Source organism: Manacus candei, unplaced genomic scaffold (genome assembly GCF_025592945.1).
Source record: "Manacus candei isolate 608988 ecotype Guabito, Panama unplaced genomic scaffold, ASM2559294v1 h1tg000015l, whole genome shotgun sequence".
NCBI classification, from domain to species: Eukaryota; Metazoa; Chordata; class Aves; order Passeriformes; family Pipridae; genus Manacus; species Manacus candei.
Window position 1 is genome coordinate 19,474,168 of NW_026138063.1, and position 25,613 is coordinate 19,499,780.

General features: G+C 38.1%; 1 protein-coding gene across 3 annotated transcripts in view; it reads left to right on the plus strand.

Annotated features, from left to right (window-relative positions):
- The window catches only part of SPSB4 (splA/ryanodine receptor domain and SOCS box containing 4), a 161,421-nt gene that overhangs the window by 46,221 nt on the left and 89,587 nt on the right, over positions 1–25,613 (plus strand). For 2 of the 3 annotated variants that reach the window (XM_051782241.1, XM_051782242.1), the window contains exon 2: positions 24,109–24,253. The exons of the other annotated variant lie outside the window; for it this stretch is intronic. The gene's annotated coding sequence lies outside the window, so the exon portion shown is untranslated. The remainder of the gene's footprint in view (positions 1–24,108; positions 24,254–25,613) is intronic. 3 annotated transcript variants of the gene reach the window in all.

Genomic DNA, 25,613 nt, shown 5'->3' on the forward strand with positions numbered 1-25,613 from the left:
CAGTGGACAGACAAGGATTATGTGTTGCAGCAGTAATTAATGTGGTCCCCTGGGTTTTAAGAAAATATCCATGTGCGATGGGTATTCTTCTACATTTTTATTTTTTTACCGAAGACATTACTTAGAAGCAACACATTTAGACATCCTTTAATATGCCTCCAGTCTCACCCCCACCCAAAAAACTCGTAACAAACCCCACCAAACTAACCCACAACAGCAACAAAACACCACCAGAAAAACCTCCACAAAAACCAACCAACCAACAATAGTTTTAAGATAATTTGTAAGCCTACAAAAGGTGGGAAAGAGGGATTGTGGTGGTGGGTTTTTGTTGTTGTTTAGATTTGTTAGTTTTCTGGGTTTTGTTTAAAATTGTCTTAAAACTGTGATGATAGCAGTACTTTCATTTTTTAACTACACACCAAAAGAAAATCTTGAAACTTGACATCAAAGACAGAATTCCTACTGCTTTTGCTGGTTGCCATTATATCCTAGGAGTTAGGTTTGTCAGAGCAAGGTAGGAAATCCTCTAGAGAGCACTGTGCAAGTCCCAGCTCTCCATGTGTCTGAGTGAGATGTAAAACAGTAAACCCGATTTTTTATTTTATTCCATTGGTGGGTAAAACTTCAAGATTAGTTTATAATTGACAAAAGTTTACTCTTTTCCTATGCTTGTAATATCTTTATTTCTTATATTAGCACAATCTTGAGTTTCTTCACTTCTGTTATTTCTCAGTATGGGCAATTCCTATCTCATTTTTTTATTTGCAAGCCTCAAGAATTTACATACTTTTTTAACAAATAAAAAAGCTCTAGACTAGCAAGGGTTTGTGGACCTTAACATAAATTATAAAACAGATGATAAAAATAGAAGTTAAAGAAAATGTCCAGATTGGCTGTTTCTCTATAAGATCCCATGGAATTTGTGGCCTGATTCAGCATCTTTGAACACTTGGATTTGATAGTAGTGCATCATCAAGAACTTGTCTGTGAATCAAAAGATGCCAGTTAAGAAAAAACAAACAAACTCCCAGACATTGTTCATTTAATTTGTATTTCATGTTTAAATTTCAAAATTCCCTTTTGTAGTGGTAAAGAAGGTGGTCAGGAAACATTTGAGAGCATAGTGGGTCTTGGCAAAAACAGTACTGCTCTCTCTGATAGACATTGATCTAAAATAGGCTAAAACCCCTGAAGCAGTTCTGGGTTATGAGCACTGCTCTTGCTCCCTTTACAACATTTATTATCAGGCTGCGTGTTGTCCCTTCGTGGAAATCCTCCAGCAATATTCAGATTAGTGAAGAGTTTAATAAAGGATGAACTCTCCTTCCTAGAAGGCAATGTAGAAATGTCAATGTTAGGAAATATTTTGAAAATTTAAATACATGCAAATACATAGAGTAAAAAAATTATATTAAATGTTTTCTCATGTGCTGGTTTTTTTCATGTAAAGGTTTTTCTGTACAACTTCTGGCATTCCTTCACTTTTTTAAAGCTTTTTTTTTTTTTTTTAAATAAAGGAGTGCAAACAGGAACTGTTTGCCCTAGTTTTCTACCCTAAATATGTGCAGTTTACTATAGGTTAAATCACACGAGCTACCCTTTGTGTGAACTTTTCACTGGAGTCAGATACTATCAGGAAGGACAATTAAAGTCCTGTAAACTACAGATTAATTCTTATTGATTGCTCCAGTTTGACAGCCCCAGAGGATCTACAGCTTTATCCTACAGACAGTTACACACATGTATATCTTCACCTTCTGTGAGAAGTTATTTTGTCCTATGGCTGGAAAAAACAATGTTCCTCACCAGCTGTGGCAGTGGCTCGAGTGGCTTCACTTTTTGTATTTATATATATATTTAGCAGAGTGTAGATTGTGCTCTCTGAACTGGCAAAGGAGTCAGGGGAGGAAAGGGTTAAGAAATGAGCTTTAACCAGGCCACACACGAGCTGTAGGCATTCACACCTCCCTGTTAGTCCGATCCAGATAGCGAAGAGACAGGGAGAGGTGTCAGCCTCCTGCCGGGGCTGCACCACAAAATCCTCCCAGGCTGCTGTTGACAGGCTTCTGAGGTGGCTGAGACGCCCCAGCCAAGAGAACACAGAGGAGAGGAAACCTGCAGACCGAGACTGGGCAAGCTGGGAGAGATTAAAGAACCAGCTAAGGCTTGTTTAGTTTAAGACCTGTGGAGCGGAGTAAGATGTTTTGGATGCGCCAAGGCAGAGTCTGTTAGCTGGTATTTCTTTATTACGTTCTTTTTTTCTAGTGGTTCTAATATTGTGAGGTGACAAATCAGCCCAAATGTAACCACCTGCATTAAAGCAGATCATATCAACTGCTCATCCCTTTTCAGCACGGTGCACCTGCCAGTGGTGGCTGCAGTGTAATGAGTTAGAAAATTGGCTGTCCACGTGCTCTTACGCTTGGCTGCATACTGGGAATGCAGGTATGCTGGTATGAATGTGTATGTTTAATGGAATGTTTTCAGAGCTACAGAATTTTTGTCTTCAGAATAATATATAAGGAGATTTTTAATCCCTCACCGTGTTTACAACTCCTACTTCTCCAAAAGTTTTAGTGGCAGCTCGAGTCATGACATGTATAAACCAAGAAAGGAAAATGAAGACATAGTTGAGGGGAAGATAGGAATTCTTAAACTAAGGGGGAAATTATCCTTTTTGTGTGTGTGTAGAAACTCTTTATTTTGTTTTCTTGCTGGTCATTTTTGCGACAAGCAGATTTATAAGCAGCTCATGGGTGACATGTTGTGCTGCAGGAATTGGGGTGCTCAAGGTGTTAGTAAATAATGAAACACAGTGTAGCTCTGCAGCAGAAATGTTACAGGTGGGGTAAAAAGCTGAGTATCTGTGTGTGTTCAGATGCTTTTCCTGGACTGGCCAGGTCTCGGTTTGGTGGTTATTAACACCAACCTAATGATCAGGTAGGATCGTTGCTTGTTTAAAATGTTTTCTTTCCATCAAACAAAGTAGTGTCTGTAGTGGTGAATAACGATTTCCAAATGAATCCCACTGGCCAGTTTGTCCGAAAAAAAGACCAACACTTCAATAATTTTTCTGGTACTAAAGCAAAGCATGGACTTGTTCCAGCTGCACTCTCTGGATTACTCAGTGTTGGGTTCCTTGAAGAATTTTCCATGCAGAAGGAATTAAAAAACAATGGTGTTTTGTTTTTTTGTTTTTTTAATGCTTAGGAACCACATATTAGTCAAAAATAAACACTAGTGACAAATTTAAGTTTAATATCGTTTTCAATCATACTTTTGCAGACATTGAGAAGAAATACAAATTCTACCTGAAATAGTTTTAAATCTTCATGTTTAATTACTTGGGAAACCTAATTGCTGTAAATTCATAATTGCAGTCGGCTGTGCAATCTGCAGCTGATTGAGAGAGCACTTAAAAGGACTCTAAAACCAGTGATGGCCACTTGAGCTTCCCTATGCTTGTAAAAGAGGTGTGTAATTACTAATAGTGTGAACACTGGGTTTCTTGCTTTCTGAGAGGACTTCATGGTAAATATATGATGTTATTATGAATTCTCCCTGTAATTAGTCACAGGAAATACCAAAAAATAAATAAGTGTTTGAAATATTAAACCCACTAATGTACACATCCTTCAATACAGATTTTTATACTCCTAGTGTTTGTTCTTGGGTGGTACAAATGTTCTCAGTTTCCTTCTTAATTCCTTTGTTTTCAGGGGTTGATTGATTGTGTGTCAGATGAGGAGTTATGCCATGGGAAGCTAATTCTTATACAGTTTTCTTTCAGAGAAGTCCTACTGAAACTGGTTTTTTTGTATGAAATCATTATAGTGGGGATGACATTTAGAAGGATTGCCTTATGAATTTGGAATCAGTGTTGCTCTCTCCTACAAATTTTAAACTTTTCAGAAGGAAATGCATTCATGCAACAGAATCCCATTATATTCTGTAGGATAGTTTTGAAGTAATGCATAAAAACGACTCTATTTTTATTGTGTGAACTTAAAAATTGTGGATATATATAGTTACATGACGTAATTTGTTTATTTGAATATATTTTTAAAGGAATCTTGCAAATCTTTGGTTTTATGCTAAGGACTTTTTAATTTGTTTATACAAATGTTGAAAGTTTAGGCTCAGTTCAACTGGGTTCAGCTGAAGGTGATAAAAGTTGTAGATCTCTTGTAAAGTGCTTCCTTAATGGCTCTTTTTCTTATATATGAAGTAGATATCCTTAAATTATTTAAGAATTCAATTTAAAATGTTTCTTCAAAAAATTGGGAATGATATACTGTGGCACTGATTGTCTAATCTGGGATGCTATTGATTGTACCCTGATGCTGACAGAACTGTTTTTCTTCCTTTTGTGGCTTTTTCACCTTCAGAACTCTCACAAGGGGACTCTGATAACCACAGCTACATTCACTGATATGTGAAATGGGTAAATTAAAAATCTCCAAGAAGAGTCTGAAGTTATAACTAAAAGGAAATGTGTTCTTTGCACCCAAAGTTTGTACATGTTCTTAGGGAGTCAAACATGTAGAAATTAAGTTGAGGTTTGCAATCCAAGGTCTGCCTGTGCCATGGTTCAGAGTCCACAAAGTAGGATCTCTTCTTTGATTATTAAGACCCAAAAAGAATCTATAAAAAAAATATAATCTCCGTTGAACACAATTTGCTCCTGGGCCCCTCTTCCCTTTTTATCCACAATAACTACTGATTCCTGATTTCATGGCAGGACCTCATGCTTCACCACCATTCTGATTTGAATGTGTTTAAATCAATTTTCTTGTGTTTAAAGATTAAGCAGAGAAGTAAGCAAATATTCAAACTTTTTCTTAACCTGGGAGCAGTTAGAGACACTGTTCCCTGAAAAGTCCTCAGATGGGTTTCTTAATATGTCAAAAGTGAGAAGAGTCATTGCCTTGTGATGCATATTCTTCCTTTCCACAATCCCTGGGCTCTTGAAGATATTGCTGGAGCAGATGTTTGACCTGTCAAAACAGCTCATGTCTGTCAGGCCATTTCCATGCCATCGACACAGTGTCAGCAGCACCTCCTGACTCCAGCTTAGAGTGGCCCCTCCAAAGAGGGGGGGAAGCAGGACATGCTCTTGGACTCACTGGATATTGCTCCAACCCTGGAGTAATGGGAGCTGCTGCCATCTCTGTTGATGTAGGTCCCCAACCCTGCTGCCCTTTTTGAAAACTTTCTCATTTAGGAAGGGTATCCCATCAGGTTAGACCATCTTCTTCACTTCAAGGTCCTCACTTATTCTAAAGGGTTGAGGTTTTTTCCCTATTTTTTACGTACCTTACAGGAACTTGCAACTCACAGAAATGCCAGCTATGGCATAATATCGGGTATACATAACTTAACCCCCCCAATTTCCTATGTTTATTTTGAGATTTATGCCAATTAATACATTCCCTAAAAATACACTCTTATTAGCACAGTTTGCAAATACAACAACTGAAGACCTCTTATCTAGTTGTAATTTTGTGCTTGGGTAGGAATTGGTCCAAATTTAAAAAAAAACCCAAGCAAATGAAAGAAGTAAATAAGAAAATGATCCAAACTCCTACAGCCATCTGCTTGAAATACTATAGTTGAAATCTATGTAGTGGGAGACACCAGTGTTTGCTTTTCAGACCAAAATGCCATTGTAACTCAGTGAATAAATTAGTAGTTGTCAATTAATGAATGAATGGTGCTCTTTTATCTTTCTATTTCCCCATTGTTCTCAAAAAGACTGTGGACAACTTTTTGTTTATTTTGGGTTCTGTTTGTCATTCACAGGTTATTTCAGCAAATCATTGCTGGTTGGCAAATCATTTGAGTCCCTTGCTGTGAAAATTTGCTGTTTGTTTTATGATGGGTTGGGGTTCTGTTCCACAGTGCACTTCATATGTATAGGGTCTTCTTTAGTTTGATGCTTTTACATGAAAATTTAGGAAGAGTAATTTATTGCAGTGAGAGTAGAAAGAGAAATTAACATCACAAAACTGTCAGAATTGAGGTACATTTTACTTCAGTTAAGGTTATGGGACCTTATATACCTAGATATAGTTCTTGAAAGAACGTAGGTTTATGTAGCCTGTACAAAATCAGAGACAGAATTTGTTGGAGGGAAGGAAATGATGTAATAAATTTTCCTATGTTCACTTATAATCTGAACTACTCCGGAATCACAGGTTATTTTTAAACTGCAGAAATAAATTACACAAGTGAAAGTGCAGAAATCTTGTTGCACAATTCTTTTTTTTCCGATAATTTTCTGTTTAGAAATAGCAAAGGAAACTCCTGCATTGCTGTGGCACAGATTTTTCCCAGCATGTCTGCAAAGAGTGGGGCAGCTGGTACTAGAGGTGTTGTAACATAATGCTCCTTATTTCATAGTTACTGCTGCACACTTGAGGATTTGGAGGGTGAATGAAAGAGTTTGTACAGCTTGATGGAGCCTTAATAAGCATCGCAATCTATGTTTTGTACTGTGCTTATAATCAATAGATTTCTTTCTGCCGCAGATGGGGCAGGTGATCAATGGACTTTAACCACTTTCAGAAATTTCTGTTTTACTTTTTAAATCACATTCCGGTTGGTTGCATGAAGCAGAGGAGTTTCTTTCGTTTGCTGGTTAGATAAAAAAAATAAGATTTAAATACTGTGTTGGTTTTTTTTCTTCTTTGCAAGAGGTGCATTTAAGACACGGCTTACTTTGGTTTTGTTTAATGTTTTTGCCAACTTATTGCTACCACTGTCAAAAGCCATGTGAGTTCCCGGGGAGTAAAAAAGTGACCCCTCTTCAGCAGTTAGATAAAATCTCTCAGATTAGTGGGGGCATTACAATCCACCCACTGGAGATGGTGGGAAATAAACAGTGTTAGGCTGCAGTGGGACTTGACATGGGGCTTATTGGTTATAAACGAAACATAATGAAAAAATGAATTGCATGAGTCCTGCTCTGACTTGGATGTCTTGCTGCTTTGGAACTATTTTCAGACTTTTCCATCCTGTGCTCAGAGACTGGGCAATACAGAGCATTTCACAGACAGCATGTTTTCAGTGTGTAGGCTGCTGTGCAACTTGCTTTTAATTGTACTCTGGTTCTGCTCGGCGGAGCTGGCATGTTATTTGTATTACTGCCTGAGCTGTCACAGAGCTAAATCCCATGTTTGCCCTTTGAACTGGGCAGTGGTAAGATACCCTTTGCTTGGTATCTGCTCTTGGGCAGTGACTCCAGGTTTCATGCTCTTATCTGGGATGTAACTGGTAGCAGAGTTTGCAGGCAAACTATGAGAAGGTTTATGTTTCTGAGGACTGAAAAAGCTGTTAAGACTAAGTGGCAGAAAAAGAAGCTGGTTAATGCTTCTGCAAAGAGTCCTACATTTTCTAGACCTATGAGAAATCAGGATTGTCATCATTTGCACAGGTGTTAGATAATGTGTGTGATTCACTGGAAGATCACTATCAGAGGGGAAGAAGAACTCAGCTGTTCAACCAGTCTTTTGCTCTGCCTTTTAGACTCACCTGTTTGGGTGGAGCAGCCACCAAATCCTTCATCTCTGACACTTGCTTACAAATATGAAATCTATTTCCTTAAGATGAAACATTATTGTAATGTTTTAGAATATTATCTTGTTATATAGAGTCTTAGTGGTCGGTAGTTAACTACTATTAACTATTAGTATTTAGTGTGAAAGTCTTGGTGTATGTGTGCTGTTCTTTATAGTGTGCATATTTAATACATAATCCAAAAATAACATTTATTAAATGTATTTACACTGCAAGTAGCTTCTCTGGAGAGGAACAGTCACTGATTTTTCCATTCCACATAGAAAGTATCATCAGGTCATAAGAAATACCTTTGGAGAAAAAAAGTAATCCTCTTTTTACATCTGTCTTGATATTATGATATTAGCTTGCTCAGGGCTTGCTTTGCACTAAAAAGAAACAAAACCACCACCACCACCAACAACAACAAAACCTTTAGTCTGCTAGAAGCATCCATTATTTGCATATATTATTGATTTAAAACCTCTCAGAAGAATAACATGGATAGACTCTTGAGGAAACACGAACCTGACTTTGACAAGTTGACAAAGTCATGGCAGTGAAGGTGAAACCTTTGTCAACAGTGGCTGCAAATGCTTCCCTCACCTGCAGGTTGTCACCGTCACCAGGTGTGGCCAAATACCAAGAAAGGTCTTTGTTTTCTCCTGTTTGATGTTGATATGGTATCGGTCCCATGTGTGAGGAGTATCTGTCAGCAGTGAGGGTGGCACACAGAGGCCTCATTTACTTCTCAAGTAAACTCGATCGTCTGGTGTAGCTTACTTGTGACTTTTATTTGGTATGCCCGTGGTCCATGTTATAGCCTCAAAAACTCTTGTGTGATGATGTGTTCCTGAGTGGAGGGTTAGATGAAGATTAGGGAGGACATCAAAGCAGCAGTTAAAATGAGGAAAGATGAGTTAAAGTCAAGTCATTAGAGATCCCTTTGAAGTATTTACAGATTAAGCCCTGTCTCTTTTAAGTGGAATACTTATCTGCCTTTCAATATTTAAATAATAAGACATGACAGGCTCTGCTTTTCTGAAGGGTTATTGTGTGCCTATGCTGTGCTGTAAAGGCATCAGGCCAGAGGCAAGAGACTTCAGTTGTGGAAAACCTGTAGTAATCCTTTAAATTCACTGCTGGAATATCTCTCTGCCAATGTTAAGCAGAGAAATGAGAAGACCACACAGTACCGCACTTTCAGATGAGTGTGGCAGATGATAATGTGACACTGGCATTGGGCATGACTTTAAATGTGATACTCGTGTTTTAGGATAGATAATGGATCTTCCTGGAGGTTGTGTTAACGACAATTTACGAGAAACACATTTATTATCCCTTGGTCAAATTGAAACACTGCCTATTCCTGCTACCTGAGCTAATCCATTTTGGTTTGCCAATCTTAATGCAATTGTTAGAACCAGCACAGGAGACCTAGTGAACTTTAACCATGTATATGTTAATACAGATGAGGGCAAACTGACTCTGAGAGTGCTTTTCTGCATAGAAAGGGACAGCTAGCTTTTTTTGCGTGTATAGACATACTGAGAAAACTGATAACATTTCCACTAATAATTCTAAATATTCATAGCCATACCCAGAATTATTATTTTTATGGTGTGAAATTTAAAAAACATAGGGGTTTTTTTTGTTGGATCTCTATACGAAGTGCTTTTTTCCCTGGAGAACCCGCAGTACAAGAGTTAATGGAATAATAGAATAATTTATTTTGGAAGGAATTTCTTCAGGTCATCTGGTCTAGCTTTCCAAGATGAAATATAACATGAGAGGCAAATGGATGAAGGGGATGGCATAATCAATATAAATGCAAAAAAGTGTGCAACTCTCATCCATGTCCAAATAGGTCCAGTCACTGCCAGTGGGTGCAGTCTGTGTATTAAAAAGTAGTGGTGAGTTTTAACAAGTCCTTTGAGAGACAGCTTGATCATTAGGTGCACTGAGAAATGTGTGGCACTGAGGGGGGGGGAGGGAAAAGTAGGCCTGTTTCTGCTTTTTGTTGTAGAAAAAAAGAATAGTCACCATTTTATAACATCAAATTTACATTCTATTGAAGGGTTCCTGTGCTTGGTTTTAAAAGCAATATACTGCCTATAGGTGCTAGAATGAAATACACAGTTCTGTCAAGTAATGACATTTACTGGGAAAAAATAATCATAATAATGGCTTTGGATAATTGAAACTACATTTCATGTAAACACAGTACCCTAGACAAATATCTTCTGTGCAGTTTTACTACAGCATGTGTATTTGTCCTTTCCCTTGAGAGCTGTTGCCCATAATCTCTACTGAGGCACCTCTCAGGCTCTTGTAGGAGGGTGTTACTGGATTTTAATATTTGGTCTGAGAGTAGGAGATTGGCTTTAGATCAGGTGGCCTTAATCTGAGGAGGGGAACACATTTCAAAAGTAGTAATTGTAAAGTAAAGCTTCCTCTGTGCGAAAGAATCTTGAATCTGTCCTGATTGGTTTTCAGCAGGAACTTGATTTCATGAGAATCTCCTTTCCTAAGGATCAAAACCTCTTTTTCCTGATGGTGCAAAGTCCAAGGCCTGATAAGTGAGATGTTGCTAAATAGCTGGTGTGGTCACTTGCTTCCAGAAGTCTTTTTGAAGAGGATGAACACTGCAAAATGATTACCTGTGGTCTTAAGGACTCGTTGTTTAGTCCCAGATCAACTAATGTAAGTTCAATATGCATCTTGGTTTTTATGGGTCGCTTTCCATAAAACCCCTGCATTCCACACCTTCATTTTCCTATTTATTTTTTAGTGCCTTTTACAGTACAAAAAAAGGCATTTTGTTTTTTTCGTGGAAGGAAAACACTTCTTTTTGACACGTTGCCTTTCAATCCACATCTGATGTCTTTTTTGAGTTTAAAATTCTACCATTAGAGCTACAGATCATTCGTCATTGTCATTGCTGGAACTGAAGGTGTCTAATTGTAGTGCTTTTAGTATGATGAAGACTGACTACCCCCTCCCATGCTACCTCACTGCAGTTTTCTACAAAGACACCTGTGGAGTTATTGTCAGGGCTTGCTGAAACAGCTGACTAAGTGCTGAGAAGCTGAATATTTTCTGTGTTTGACATTTGGTTCCGACATAAAGAAAAACTAAAGACGAGGTTACACGGCAACCTGACTAGCAAATCTGATTAAACTGAATGTGTATCTGTGATAACAATAGAGGTTTCCAGGAAAAGGTGATTTCCCAAACTTTACAGTCCAGTCAGAGCAATGGCTCCTGAGTCCTAAGGCAGCAGCTCGAATGTGCAGGCAGTGCACAGGCTGAATCAGTTGTGCTGAAGCTGGATCATTGGTAGCAGTCCCAGCCTGGGAATCTTTCCTTAGGGATGCATCAGTCTCCCTGTGCATATGGAAGCTGTTACATGTGTTGGAGCCCTGAGCCTGTGTGGCTGTAGCCATGGCAGTGTGGGTGGTTTTCCTTTTTTTTTGAGGATGTTTCAGTTTTGCTTAGCAATAATATTTTCAGTTTAGCAAATACTCTTTGCTGAAAGGTTCAAGTTAAATTCCAAACAAAATTGCTGTATCATAATGAAATCCCCTGTGGTTTCTCCTGGCATGGAACTACTTGTGCAACTGGCAAATACTTTCTTCTGGGCAGAAGGTCGTTTTTTGGTAATGGGTGCATGACACATAATTTTCAAGTTAATGCAGTTTTCTGCTTGCAGCAATTAAAGGCACAATATTTGGCATCATTCCTGCTAAAAAATATACCTTAGAAGATTGCTTTTTAATGACTTTTTTTTTTCTATAATCAAACATGTATTTGGATCATAAATGAAACAAAATGATAACTTTATAACATACCTTTGGAAACTATACTCAGACACAAACTTCTGGCTTCTCCCTGTCAAACACAAAGTGCCAGGCAAGAATTTCTGTTACATGAGGGAAATACATACAAGGAAATCACAGAATTCTTGCAGATGTTTAAAAGGGAACTGGAAGGTCTCTGCTGTTTCAGAGCCTTATGTGTGTCAGATGTTGTACTTTATGTTGTGTGAAATGTTGTCCCCTAACGTGGAGATAACCATCAGTATCACACAATATGAAAACTTATTAATCATTCATGTATCTTGTATTGACTGTTTCTAAATGGGATCTTAATATATTATCCAGAAGATACAGGCAGAAGAATTCTGAAGAAGGCTGTAATTTATGGTGAGAATTCCTATTTTTTTCTGTGTGGGTTTTCAGGTTGCTGTGAGCTCTCCCTGCACCGGGCACAGCTGAATGACCCTCCATCAGTTTCCTGAGAAGTAACACCTTTGTTTTCCATTCTTTTTGCCACTTCTCTCTAAAACTGTCAGTAATTTTTTTTCCAGTGGAAAGCAGGAAAGTGTCTGTGTCTCATTGCTAGGTGAGGTGGATTGGTAGATGAGTTGCTTATTATGTGTCAAGTGAGACAAGTCCACACACCGTCTTCCTTGGCAACAAACCTGGAGTAGGAGCCTCCAGCTCCCAGGATGGGGACTACATATAGCTCAGGCTGAGAAGAACAGGAAATAATTGCTTTGTGAGAGTATCTGTATTGCATGGTGGGACATGAGGGGCTTCCAGGTTGGTCTGCCCAAGGTGTTTGGGTGGGAGAGCACTTCCTTGGAATGGTTATTAAAAGCTGGGACTGTCTAGCTGGATTTAACGCAGAGTTTCTATTTTAGCTTGCTCTGTTTTACTGTTCAGCTCTGTAGCAGGATGTAAGTGAGGAATGCTGGCTGTCTGTATTCCAGTTCTCAATCTGTTTGGGATTTAGCTGTTTGGGGAATGATGTTATTGAAACAGAAAGTTTTCCTCTTTCGGTGCCTTGTGTTACTCTCATTGTTTTTGGAACTAATGGAGGACGCTGTTTACCCACCTGGAGCTTTCTCTTCCAATTATATTTCTAAAAACGAGTTTTGCAAACATGTCAGACTTATTATATACACAGTAAAACTGTTCCCTCAAATTATAACTCATGCTACTAAAATATGTGACTCCCTCATATACATTTCGTCTACCTGCCTTTTTTGTTTCACTTGGCAGATAGAAGGTGGCAAGAAAAGTCTTTAGGATAAATCTTCAGATTGGTGTAGTCAGAGCAGCCTAAGGGAATTTAGGTGTCCAAATCCCTGTCCCGGCCAGAGGCTTTAAAACAGTATTTTTTATTCCTGCCTATCAGCTCATCAGCAATGATGGAGCCAGATTAAGTCTTTCCATTCAGTCAGGTTTTGTGGGCTAATGTTTGCTAAGTGTTTGACACAGAGCTGCTGTTTTTTTTCTACAGCACCCGCTGTTACACCCTAGGGGTTTTTCAAGCCAAATGCCGGTCAGGCCCACCTTGGCTTCATTGTCAGGTCAACTAAGTCCAGCCCTATATGCTACTGTGTAAAGTATAATTTGCCAAAAATACTATTTTTCTTTTTTTTTTTTTTAAGATTAATTTTTCCACTATTGATTTTTATTATAATGAGGAATTATAGTATATAAACAAAAACTGGTAGTGGTCACAATAAATTGATTTTCCTCTTGTTTATATCGCTGAGGATTGTGCTTGTAAAATTTTTTATTGACTACAGCATTGTGGATGTTTCATTAAAAACATTCATCATTGTATGCTGGTGTCTTTTATTATGTCATAAAACTGCAATGCTAGATAATGCCAGATTTTTCACCCTGCTCTAAGGCTTAAATCCTACTTTCCTTTCAAAAAGGTAGATAGGTAGCTTTCTTACTGGCATGATTAGTGCTAAATGTTACCAACTTCAGCCATATTCCTCAGGGAAAGATGAAACAAAATTCAGTGAGATGGTTTTGAGGTGGAATTCTTCATTTTAGTCATAGTCTCTACCATCAGATAGGTAGCGTAAGACAGTAAGTCTGTTAACTGACTTAAAGAAAAAGAGCTGCCTGATTTAAATTTTATTGTTCAACGACGTGTTGTAATTAGATGGGAAAGCAGCAAAGTCCTTTTATTAGAGACGTCTTTGTAGACAGTAGCCATGAAAGCCGCAGTGGTTGATGCTAATTACCATATTTTGTTTAAACTTCCATCTAAATGAAAAGATCATTCAATTCCGAAGCTGCAGCCATACAAAAACCACAAGTGCAGTTGAATTGCTGCTGCCAAGCAGATGGGGCTTTGATCAGAAGAAGTTATTTGCAGCTTTATTGTCTGGCTGCCAGGGTGGGGCTTGTATTGAACCACCTCACCCAGAAGAAGAGGAAGGGGAGAAACGAGTCTGATCTGAGCTAAGTTCATGGGAGAATGAATTTTCCCATTCTTAGATTATTTTTGCAGATGAAAATCCTTGAAAAGAACAGCAGTAAGATACTCGATTTTGGGCTGCTGTAACGTGCAAGATGGTTTTGGTAGGAAGAGGTTGGTATGTTATTAGAAGAATAGAGAGTGTTGGGCACAGCTGATTGCATATTTTTCCAAGGTCAAGTCTCTGTAGAGCATATGACCCAAAACTTGCACTGCTGTACTTTTTCACTGATGTATTTCATATTGTGTGGGACAGACAAAGACTCAGCAGCTTCACATATCTGAGATGCTTCCTGCAAAGACAGTGTGAGAAACTGGTCTATTTACAAAGCCACGGGGAGAGTAGCAGTGGGATAAGTGAAAAGGAATGCAGGAGAAGGGACAGCAGTGTGCTAAAAGTTTAGTGATTTGGGGTTTTTTTTCCAGTTATGTATTATTCTTGGAATGTATCAGGGGATTTTTGATTATGGTAATTTACTGATACAAAAACTGATTTTTAACAATGAGTGCAGAAGGAAGGAGGTAAAAAATCAGTACAGATGATTATACTAAAGTATAAAAGTAGAAAGACCACTGTAGAACAGGACTATCCTGAGCAATACATAGCAAACTTATTTTCTATTTTTAAATAATGTTGATTGTTCTCAATCTTTTCTTCCAGTGAACTTAAAAGCCTAAAAGTAATAATTTATGATTGCTTCTGTGATCTTGTTGGTCAAAAGGGCTGGCTATGAACATGGTCTTATTTTGACCTGTACCATAACTATCTAAATTCAGCCATTGAAGTTTCTCAAGCACAGAAAGCCTTTCACATGCAAAGAGAGAAAGGAGGGGAGTGGGGGGTAGGGGAAAAGCCCAAATCAAACGCAATAACTCTGGATTTCTTCACTGTTGCACTGTTGCACTACAACACTACAATACTTTAGCAGAATAGTGTCATTTCTGAGTAATTACAGTTGGGAATATTCTGAAGCCACTTTAGAACTTCGGGGTTTTTACTGTTTTTCTGAGGTGATAGTCCTGTTTGTGCCCCTGTTAGTACATGCTGGTGCTCAGAGTGTTTGGGATTTGGCCATGCATATGAAGCTTCATAAGGGTTTACACCCAAATAACAGTGTATAGTCTAGATCTTGAAATCTGTGTGATTAGCACACTTGAAGTGGATTAGAGATAAAGCTGTAGACTTGTGGAGACTGACTTCCATTTTCACTTAGTTGATAGAAACTCAAATCAAATCAAACCCCTTAAAACCTCCAAACCCAACAATTTTGATATATTTTGCCTTTTTTTTCTTATAGTCCTTTCTTTTTATTTTAGTTTCACTTCTTGTCACCTCTGAAATCATCTCCATGATGCTTTACATATAAGAGGATTTCAAAAGAAAATGTTATAACAATCCAGTCTTTGTGTCAGACTACCTTAAAAAAAAGCATGAGAAAGTCTAAAGTCAAAGGCTAGTTCTTAGCACTTAGAAATTTTAATCATATTATATAAGCCAAGCTTTGTTTTAGAAGCACAGCAACACAGATGTCATTGTTCTAAGTAAGTTGAGTGTTCCTCCTAAAAGAAATAAATATGAAAACTATTTGTGTAGTAAAAAAAGAAACATAGATTTGTGTTAAATCAAGCAGATATTGGGTGCAAATTCCTAAGCTTGTTTCATAATTTTTAACCCTTCCCACTTTGTCTCCCAAATGAGACCATAATAGAGAATAAGTTTCAGTAGATTATGCAGTGGAGTGTTATCATGAACATTAGCAATCTGCTGTTCTAAGGGTGGTGAACATAGAGTTAAAGGAATTTAAAAGGATGTCCCACTGCCCTAAGTGATATGGTAATGAAGGAGACCCCCAAATCTCCAGACTTCTGTAGAGCTAACATGCTAAAATTACACAGTATTTTGTATTAATCTGATTTTCTGAAAGATCTTAGAGGAATTTGAAAGCTTCCAGGGCATAATATTTGGAAAGTCTGTTAAACTATAGGATAGATTCCCCCCCCCCATGATGGTGAATAAGTAAAATCTTTTTGTAATATTTTTGGCAGCAATGTCACTCAAATAAAAAATAAAAGACAACAAAGTGGGGTGGGGGGTGGGGAGAAGGCAGAAATCTTTCAAAACCTGCCTTCTGTAAGTTTTGGGTTTTCTCCAGGCACAGAAGCATCAGTGGTGGTGGTGGAGAGAGAAGGCATTGGTGCCAGGCAGAAACTTTGGGGGTTTTGGTTGTTTTGGTTTTTTTTCATGGTAATGGGGGAGTTTTGTTTTCTCTCAGCTGTAGAATTTGGTCTAACAAGAAGGTGTGGGTAAAAGCCTCATGTTTTGATCATATGCAGCTTGAATTCAGTGTTTTGCCAGCATAACTGAAAAGTCCTGCTGTCTTGCTCCTGAGAAACGTGTGGTGCAGTGCCTGGATAAACAGAACTGGGTGTCTGGCGAACACTTGGGTTGGGCAGTAGGACACATTGGAATTGCTGGACACATTGGAATTGCTCCCAGAGATGAGCCTGTTGCTTCTCCCTCTGGCACAGCCTTGTGCCACTGAATTAACTGGTGCACACTGGGGTGTGTGCAGACAGTCATGGCTGTTGGCTCTTGAGGATTTCATCACAACGTTTCTTTGATCTGGAGAACAGTTTTATCAGCAAAATGTTCAGATAAGTCCTCAAACTGAATTTTCAGATTATGTATTACCGTATAAACGAAACACTTTTTCCTATTGAAATAGTCCTTGACATGCAGCTAGATGCAGTGCTGAACTTTTCAAAACTGAGATTGAAAATTTTTTAATGTTGAACTTGTGGTAAAGAATAATACACCTCCATATACTGTATTATTTAAAGACCTGTGCAGATGGCAAGTCCTTCCACTGATGTGGAGCAGGAAGCCAAGGGCTGACATTGCAATTTGTTATCTTGACAGTACAATGGGTGTTGCAGTCTAATTTGCAGTTTTAAGAATTAATGGTGAAGTGATAAGAGGTGATAAAGATCACAACCTGTGTGAAGTAACAAGGACCAGGACAGAGCTGTGTCATTTACTTTGATGTAAATAAGGTATTTATTCTGCATTGCTCTGGTAGTTCACCTGAGGTGAAGCAAATGTAGAAAATCTGGAAAAGCATGTTTATGAACAGGAGTATTTACCATACCTGTCCATTTATCTGCTAGAGACCAATATATCTCTCTTGCCTGGTTTATATCTTTATATTTCGATATTTTTACAAGGATAAAATCAAAATTATTAGCTAGAGAGCACTATACTTATGTAGCTTGTTTTATTTTTGCTTTCTTTTTTGAAATTCAGGGTATTTCATGCATCATTATCATAATGACCTCTCAATTCACAGTTTTCTGTTCTTCTTAATGATTAATTAAAGAATATAAGGTGACAGCTCTGCGGCTGCTGTAGTGATAGTTTGAACATAAGAAATGCAGTTTTCTTTTAACCAGAAACAAACCAAATTCCTGGTCATGTGTAAGTAATCTAAAGCTGGCAGCAGTTCGGACGAGAACTTCCCAAATTGTTAAGGGTGGATTACAGCCATCTGGCATGTTTTCCTCAGTTATGCAATGTCATGTAATACAGTAGCTGGATGATTTTGCCATATTTTGGGGGGCTATGTAAGTACTTGAAAGCTTTCATGCAGTGACTTCAGTCTTTTTAGCTTCTCAGGAAATAGTTCTATTTTTGAGTACTCGAGTTTAAGCAGTCTCTGTGAAAAGCATTAAGGATTACTAAAGCAAAAGGCTCTCTGGGTTATGGATTTTGTGTTCCTTAATTTCTGCAAAGCTGGTGGTGCATTTTTGGATGTTTTCTGATTTAGTTGGGGAAATGAGTGTTCCACGGGTTGAGGGTTAAATTACAGTGTATACATGCTTTCGTACAGAGCTTCAACCTTTAGGTTGCCAGCTGAGGCTCAGAGGATTCCCACAGAGGTCAAAGTAAGACATAGGTACCCCCAGCAGGTGATTGATAAAGTAACAATAATTATAACTCTAATTGCTCCCTAGAGGAGTATGCCCATATCCATATAGGAGGCACTCTACGCTCTGCCTTCCATGGGTGAGTGCTCAGTGAAAGGACAGGAAAACTGACTGTCCTGGTTTTGAACACACTCAGATATTGTGGGCTCTGGACTCTCAACCACACCTCTGCTGTTAGGCTTCCTCAGACTTTCAGAGCTTTTGATGATCTCATTTTATAAACATAGTTGTTAACACCCCCGAATCACAACAATCTGGTGTGGAAAGGTTGCTCCATACAAGATTGTAATCTCCATGATGTGTTTTAATGTAGATTTTGTCTATTCAGTGGCTGTCGGTGTCCCCACGTGTAGTGAGTTGTGATTAGCTTCTGTTTTCTGCACAGCAGAATTTTCATCACATAATGAAACAATACTCGTGCAAACAAATGTTCCTCATATTCATGGCAAATCTGCCACTCGTTTCAAAGTGAGTCTACTTAACAAAACAGCCTGACAGTGACTAAGGAAATAGTTTTAAAAATACCTGTCCTGACACTTTGTAGTAGTTTTGTAAACTTTCACCAAAACATAAAAATTTGACACAGAAAGCTTGAGTTAGGTATCAGTAGAACTTTTAATCTGGATATATGGCTCTGTGATAGATGTGTGAAAATGCATGTTAATCTAATTTTTTAAAAATAAGAAATAAAACTTAAAATAACAGGTCCTAATCTAAGGTTTTCCTCCATTTTACTAAAACTATTTATTTTGGATTAGGTTCACTAGAACACTGAATAGTTTTACTAAATTGATCCTTTTTGCTCTGCTATAAGAAAATCTACCTGGTGAGGTGCTCAAAGAGGTGTAGGTAACTCATACATTGAGAATTACCGTCTTCTAAGAGAGAATCTGATTGTGCATTTAACCAATTTCAGGACAATTTCCTTATTTAGAGAGAACTTTACTTTTGCAGAAGAGGCCTGGAGGGACAGACTGCAAAGGAAACGTGGAGAGCTTCCTCCAGGTTGTTTTGTTAAGGAGTATTTTTCCCTTACAAGACTTCACAGGACTACTCTCCTCTGTTGGCTCAAGGTCAGCAGTGACTTTCCTGGCTTGCTTGAAGCACAGCAGTAATGAGAACACGCTTCTGGAAATCTCTTTGTTGTCTGTTGCCCTTGGAACTAGTCCTTAAAAAGGGGTTTGTCCTTAAAAGTGTTGAGGAGCAACATTCAGCCTTAGCTAAATTGCTTTTCCTTAGATTCATAGATTGTGGGGTGGGAGAGAGCACATGTTCCTTAGACTTTCTGCAGGTTTCTGCCTCTGCCTCGTCCCTTGCTGACCTTGGGGAGGTTCCTGGCTGGAGCCAGCACTGCAGTGCTGCTGGCACAGGGAGTGGGCAGACAGGGAGATCCCAGCCTGAGACTCCTCAGTATGTCCCAACTGCAATTCCACTGGAGTTTTACATCAATTAAAACTCTGGGACATTGTCTTGAAGATTAGTTAATCCTGTCATTGTTTTTGTGCTGATTTGCTAATGCAATTAACAGGTATTAATTCCTGTGTTTTTTAAGAAAAGAACAATAATAGATTTCCATATCAGCTTGGTTTTTTCCAGTATCTTTCCTGAGCTATTCCTTTATGGCAAGATAGTACTAAATAGAGATATCTGCAGTTCTACTTGGTTTAAAAAGTAGAAATGGCTTAAGGGGCCCTAAAAATAAATTTGAATTGTAATCAGCTTCTTAACATATTTCAGGTACCTGTACCAAATATTGATTTTCTTTTTTTTCTTTTCTAATTTCCATATTCTCAAAGCAACACTACATCAATTTACAAGTTCAGTTGTCAGCAGCATGAATTAATGTTATCAATCAATCTATCTGCTTCCATAACGTGATTTTCTAGAGCCTGCATTTTGCTATGTTGCAGTGAAAAAAAGCTGATACCTTATTTGGCTAAGGGATGGTTTTTATTTATGTTTTTTTATTTATGTTTTGGCTACTTTTCCATTTCTTGTAGCTCAAATTGGTTATAAAGGGTCCTACAATTAATGGTTTTTATTTTTTTTCCCATCAACTTTTCAAGCTACATGCCTCATGATCTCACTGTTACATAATTAATCAGATCTTTAATTTAGTTAACTTTTAATAGGTAGATATGTTTAACATTAATTTTAGAAATTCATAAAGATACTATCTTGAACTGAGGAATCAAAAATTTTTCTGTAATTTTTTTGGTAAAAATCTGTAGATCTGAATTGGGCTTTTCCTTACTTGGAATTTCTGAGGGTGTTGTTTTTAGTTCTTAGGATGTTTATGTTTTTGTGGGAGTTGTTGTTTACTTTGTGGTTTTGTTTGTTTTGTTTTCAGGAGAAACACCAACACTTTTTTGTTTAGTAAACAAACCCTTTTCTGCAGTGAAAATCTGTAAATATATATAGCTGCACTACATTTAGAAATGCCGTAATTAAATGTATTTAATTAAATGTATAAAATTTATTTTAATGAAATTTTAAATGAAATTTAATTAAATTTTAATTTTTATTTAAATGTATCGAATTTATAAAATTAAATTTTAATTTTTCAACTATCTGGATCCACTTTCAGAAAAACAAACAACCAAACAAACAAAAAAAGAGAACGTTTAAGAGTTCCTTATTCCATTCACATTCGAGTGTAACTATCTAGCAGTCCAGAGAGAAACACATTCACATGTACCCATGTCTCAATAGCAAGGTTTCAAATGTTTCAAAAGCAAACAAGCAATTATTTAAATGATAAAACCAACACCTGCTTCTTAAAAGCCAAAAGCAAAGAAAATACAACGCCCCCTGCAAAAACCCGAAGCCAGACACACACTCTTGGGAAGACATGAGTCACTGCCTCGGGAGTTTGCTGACGTGAGAGACAGTTCCAAGCTCTCCAGCTGAACAATACACAGTCCTGCTCACAGAGTTCACTTTAAATAAATGTGCTTTGGCGAGTGCCTCTTTACTGAACGTGCTTTTTGTTGGTTTTAGTTTTTCTGCAGCATCCTCCTCCTTTCATCTTTTAGACTTTTGAATACATTTTTGAGAGTGTGACGTATTTTTTTTTAAAAAAAAAAGCTTTAGGCATCCTGTATGTGTGACTTTTTTTTTTTTTTAAACCTAAGGAAATTGTAAAGGATCTTGTCAAAGTTGAGTTCTTTGTGTTGATCTAAAGAGCTTCAGTTAAAAGCTTTTTGAAGTGTGTGGCAACTGCAGCAGCAATTTATATGGATGGGAGATCAGCTATATAATAAATAACTAGGTGCATATATATAACTTCTGAAAGCCTGCTATCTTGTCTATTAAATAACTTTTTTTTTTAATTAAAAAAAGCCTCTAATTAACCATGTGGTAATGTTGAGGTATGATTAAGGGAAGTTTCATTTGAACTAGAGTTCATTTATTTTCCAATGTGAACACAGTTTGACAACATACAATTTAACTCAATCCCTGAGCCGAGCTTTCTTCACGGCAGTAATATTATTACAGCTTAATGATAGAGCTGCTGACTTACAGTTCACCTACCATGCAATTACAGAGCTTCCAGAGTGGCCTGTTCTCCTCCCTGCCCCACTGGCAAACTCCTGTGGGTGATGCCCCAGATGGTGCTGACACTCCACAGTCATGGTTGCCTTCAGCATCCCATGGCAAAACATTTTAGGGAAGAGAGGTTTGTGTTCCCAAATGATTTCTGGAGGGAAGGATTGAGTACTCTACCTCTATAGTGTCAGGTTTTAACAGGGAATGCTGGAGTTCTAAAACTAACAGTGAAATCTCCCTCCAGACCCTCCACCATCACCTCCTGTGACTGTGTCCTCAAGCTTTGCTTTGCTTTCTTCCCTCATAGAAGAAAAGTAGCATTTTCTAGAGAAGTGGAAACAGCTGAAATGCATGCAGTTCAGCACTGTGAAATCTTAATACCATGCAACTACTATTTTAGATAGAAACCTGTTGATCTTTCAAAGGAAAAGAGCTCTTGGTCTCTCCAGTTTCGTGTACTGGCTCTTCCTGGTGTCACCAAGTGAGGTATGTGACAGCACTCCTTCCCAACAAGCAGTTCTGCTGTTAAAATCTTTGGATCATGGCATCGAGGAAGAAATTAATTAGAACTGAATAGCTTGTAACCAGGAATGCTGTGTTGCAGGCTATGTGTTGATCCAAGTAACTGGAGGGAGGAAGGAAATTAGAGTTTACAAAGTCCTTATTTGAATTCCACTACAGAAAAACGTTAATTTTTCCACTCTCGCTCTCCACAGTTTCCATTAAATGTCCTCTCCTCTCCATGAATTCAAGGAAACTCAAGCTGTTAATTGGCTTGTAGGATGTTTTAATAGCATATCAGAGTTTGTCTCAAGCTAAATGAAGACTAAAATTTGGGAAGCAGACTCACCTTAGAAACAAAACGGACAGTAGCATTAACTACTAAGAAAAGTAGGTTGACATAATGAAAATTCTGCCTGGCTCTTAGCTACATCCATATGAACAGGACCATTTGATTGATGACTTAACGTGTAACTCCAAAGGTGAAAAAACAAAGCAGATCTCTGACTGCATACGCACTTCATTTTCATTTTTGAGGTTTGGAGCTCTGCTGTGATAGAGACACAAAAGAAATCCTGGTTCTCAAGGTTTGGGGGCCTTTACACTAAAATTGCACATAACAAAGGTGACTCTATATTAGTCCTGAATAGTTTTTCCTTCTTTCCATAAATAAATTAGCATAGTTTTGTTTCATTTCTTTTTCACATCTTTAAAGTTCCCTTGTGTCTTCTCTGTGCTGATATGGTAGTGACACATTTCTAAATTTGCTCATCTTGATCTCATTCAAAATGTACATGCTTCCTGAATAACAGCTCTCCTCACCTTACTCCATGATCCTTGTTCTTCCATGATCTGCTGTCCTTGTGCCATGGCTTAACCCCAGCTGGGGAATGAGCCCCACTCAGCCTCTTGCTCACTCTCCCCCAGTCAGAAGGAGGTAAATCAGAAAAGTGACAAAATTTGTAGACTGAGATAAATACAGTTTAACAGGAAAAGCAAAAGCCATACATGCAAGCAAAGCACAACAAGGAATTCATTCACCACTTCCCACGGGCAGGGAGGTGTTCAGTCATCCCCAGGACAGCAGGGCTCCTTGGGACAACAACACCATCACTCTGAATGTTCCCCCCTTTCTTCTTCCCTCCAGCTTTTTTGGGGTCACTGTCCTGGCTGTGTTCCCTCCCAATCTTTGTGCACCCCCAGCCCACTCGCTGGTGGGAGCACAAGTCCTGACTCTGTGTAATTACTGCTCAGCAGTAACAAAAACACCTCTGCATTCTCAACACTGTTTCCAGCACAAATCCAAATCATAGCCCCATATCAGCTACTATGAAGAAAATTAACTCTATCCCAGCCAAAACCAGCACAACTTGTTGGAGCAGCTGTTAGTACAATACCACCTTTCCCCCCATCTGGCAGACAGATGGGCTAATCCACAAAGAGCTACTATTTGTTCATGGATCAATTTTCAGAGTCTAAAGTGACAACCTTCCCAAAGATGCTGAACGTGTCCATGCCTGGGCAACGTTCCACAAAACAAGAAAAGTCTTTCAAGACTTTTAAATATTCCTCTCTTTCTCAGAATAGGAAGAAAGACAGACCACAGTAATTTTTTTTAAAATTAGGAGGTTGTTTTGTGCACCCACTTATGCAAGTGCCTCTGCATTTTTTTATTTCATTATATGTTTTTAAGAGAGAGAATATTACAAAAGGAAAAAGTACTTACTCTTCTCTCATAGATAGCAGCAACTGCAGTAGTTTAAGTATTTTACAATTTCAGCAAGAATTGTGCCATATCAGAAGACTGATTATGCTTGTTTGAATTGACCTATGATCTCTTCGATTTTTCAGTTTTCCTGCTGGCATTTCTGCTCTTAATTTAAATATCTGGGCTTTGTTGCCTGTTGAGTCACTATATCCTTGTTGTATAAATATGATGTAAAACATTTTTTTTTTTTTTAATTTTAGAGAAGTACAATTTGGGCTACAAGCACCCTTAGTTTTTCAGAGTTTAGTTAGCAGTGGAATGTATGCTGTAGTATATCTGACATTGCATAAACTGCATATAAATCATCATAAGAAAAAGCTCTATTGGAGGGCTGCTTGTTACTTTATGGACCCTACCTTTAAATCAATTGTAACAGAATGAAATATAAGTGAATAAGGGTTTTCAGGTGTATATTTTGAGTGAGTTAAATAATGAGATTGTTTTCTTTGTTTCCTCAGACCTTGAGCTTCTCTTCCAAAAGAGAGTCAGTGGGATTCGTTCCCCTTGATGAACAATAAGCCAGAGCAGTATCTGGGCTGCAGTCCATGTTGTTTTCCTCCACAGAGATGGTATCTCTCTTGTGAGCCCTGTGCATCGTCCCAGGTAGGGCAGCCAATGCTTCACAGAGGATATTAACAGAGAGCCTGCAGATAACTGTAAGTTGCTGGAAAGTGGCCCTGTAGGGCCACACTTTCACTTCACAGCATAGGATGTCACAAGGGCTGTAAGAGGTTCTGAGGGAGGAGTGGAATTGCTCTCCTGGCCCACGCGCTTTGTGTGCTTTTCACCTTTGTTCACCATCTGTCCTTGCTGGAGCTGACGTCTGCCATCTGAGCGCTGCCTCCCTCATGCTTAATTCTCTGAATAGATGCTTATGGCACCCTCAAAAAAAAAAAAAAAAAAGCCCTCAGCAAACCAAAGACAATCGTGTGTCTTTGTGAGGCACACACTCCCCTGTCCCCGTGGTGCTTTTGAGAGCACACCCTTCCGAACAGCCTTTTGTGTGCTCAGACCCCAGATGGCTGCCTGCAGTCACAGCCTTTAGCAGAAGAATCATATTCAAATTGTCTAATGGATAATAAACTGTACTGACTTTGCTTTTGATGTGAATGGATGTTTTCAAGTTGAAGAAACAAAAGATCTCCTGGGGAAAATTGCTGGAGATATGTATCGTTGTAAATCTTGAAGGGGGGTGTGGGGTAAAGCTGAATAAATTACAACTACTTATTGGGTTTGCTGAGGAAACAAGCACTGCAGAAGTTGACATATCATAGAATTAGTAGAATATTTCTTAAATCCTATTTTCTAGATTATTGCAGCTAAGCAACTAATACAGACTTGGTTTTGTATGTTCTGAATTCACATGGGCCATATTTGATATCTAGAATTCTTAGCAGTGTAATTTTACTGAAACAAAATGCTTTCAAGAAGACTTTGCAGTTGCTAGAATATTCCCAGAAATTTCCAATGGCAATAACTGAAAACCTTTGAGGCTCTCTTCCCTCTCCTCTGCCCTTCAAATCAGGGAACAGAAAAATGTGATTAATCCTGAGAGTTTCAGATGGAGTTTCCTGAAGTTTCAGATGTTGGTAGTCAGTCTGAACAAAAAAAGAGTCCACACTGATATTAGTCAGACTTAAATGTTATCTTTGAGTAAGTATTACAGGGTTGGAAAACAAAGTTGTGGGGTTTTTTGTTTGGTTATTTCTTTTGTTTGGTTAGGTTTTAACATGATGAAAAAATGTGTCAATGTAAAATTTTTTTAGCTCTCTGAAGCGTGTTGTTAATACATGTTTTTCTAACATCTAAACAGTTTTTTAACCTTTTTAGAAGTAGTAATTTTCACCAGGCTTTTTAACATAGGAGGTAAGATTATGAAGTAGTAAAACTCTTAGGTGTATCTAACATTCCCTTAATATTTTATACATATATATATATATATATATATATATATATATATATG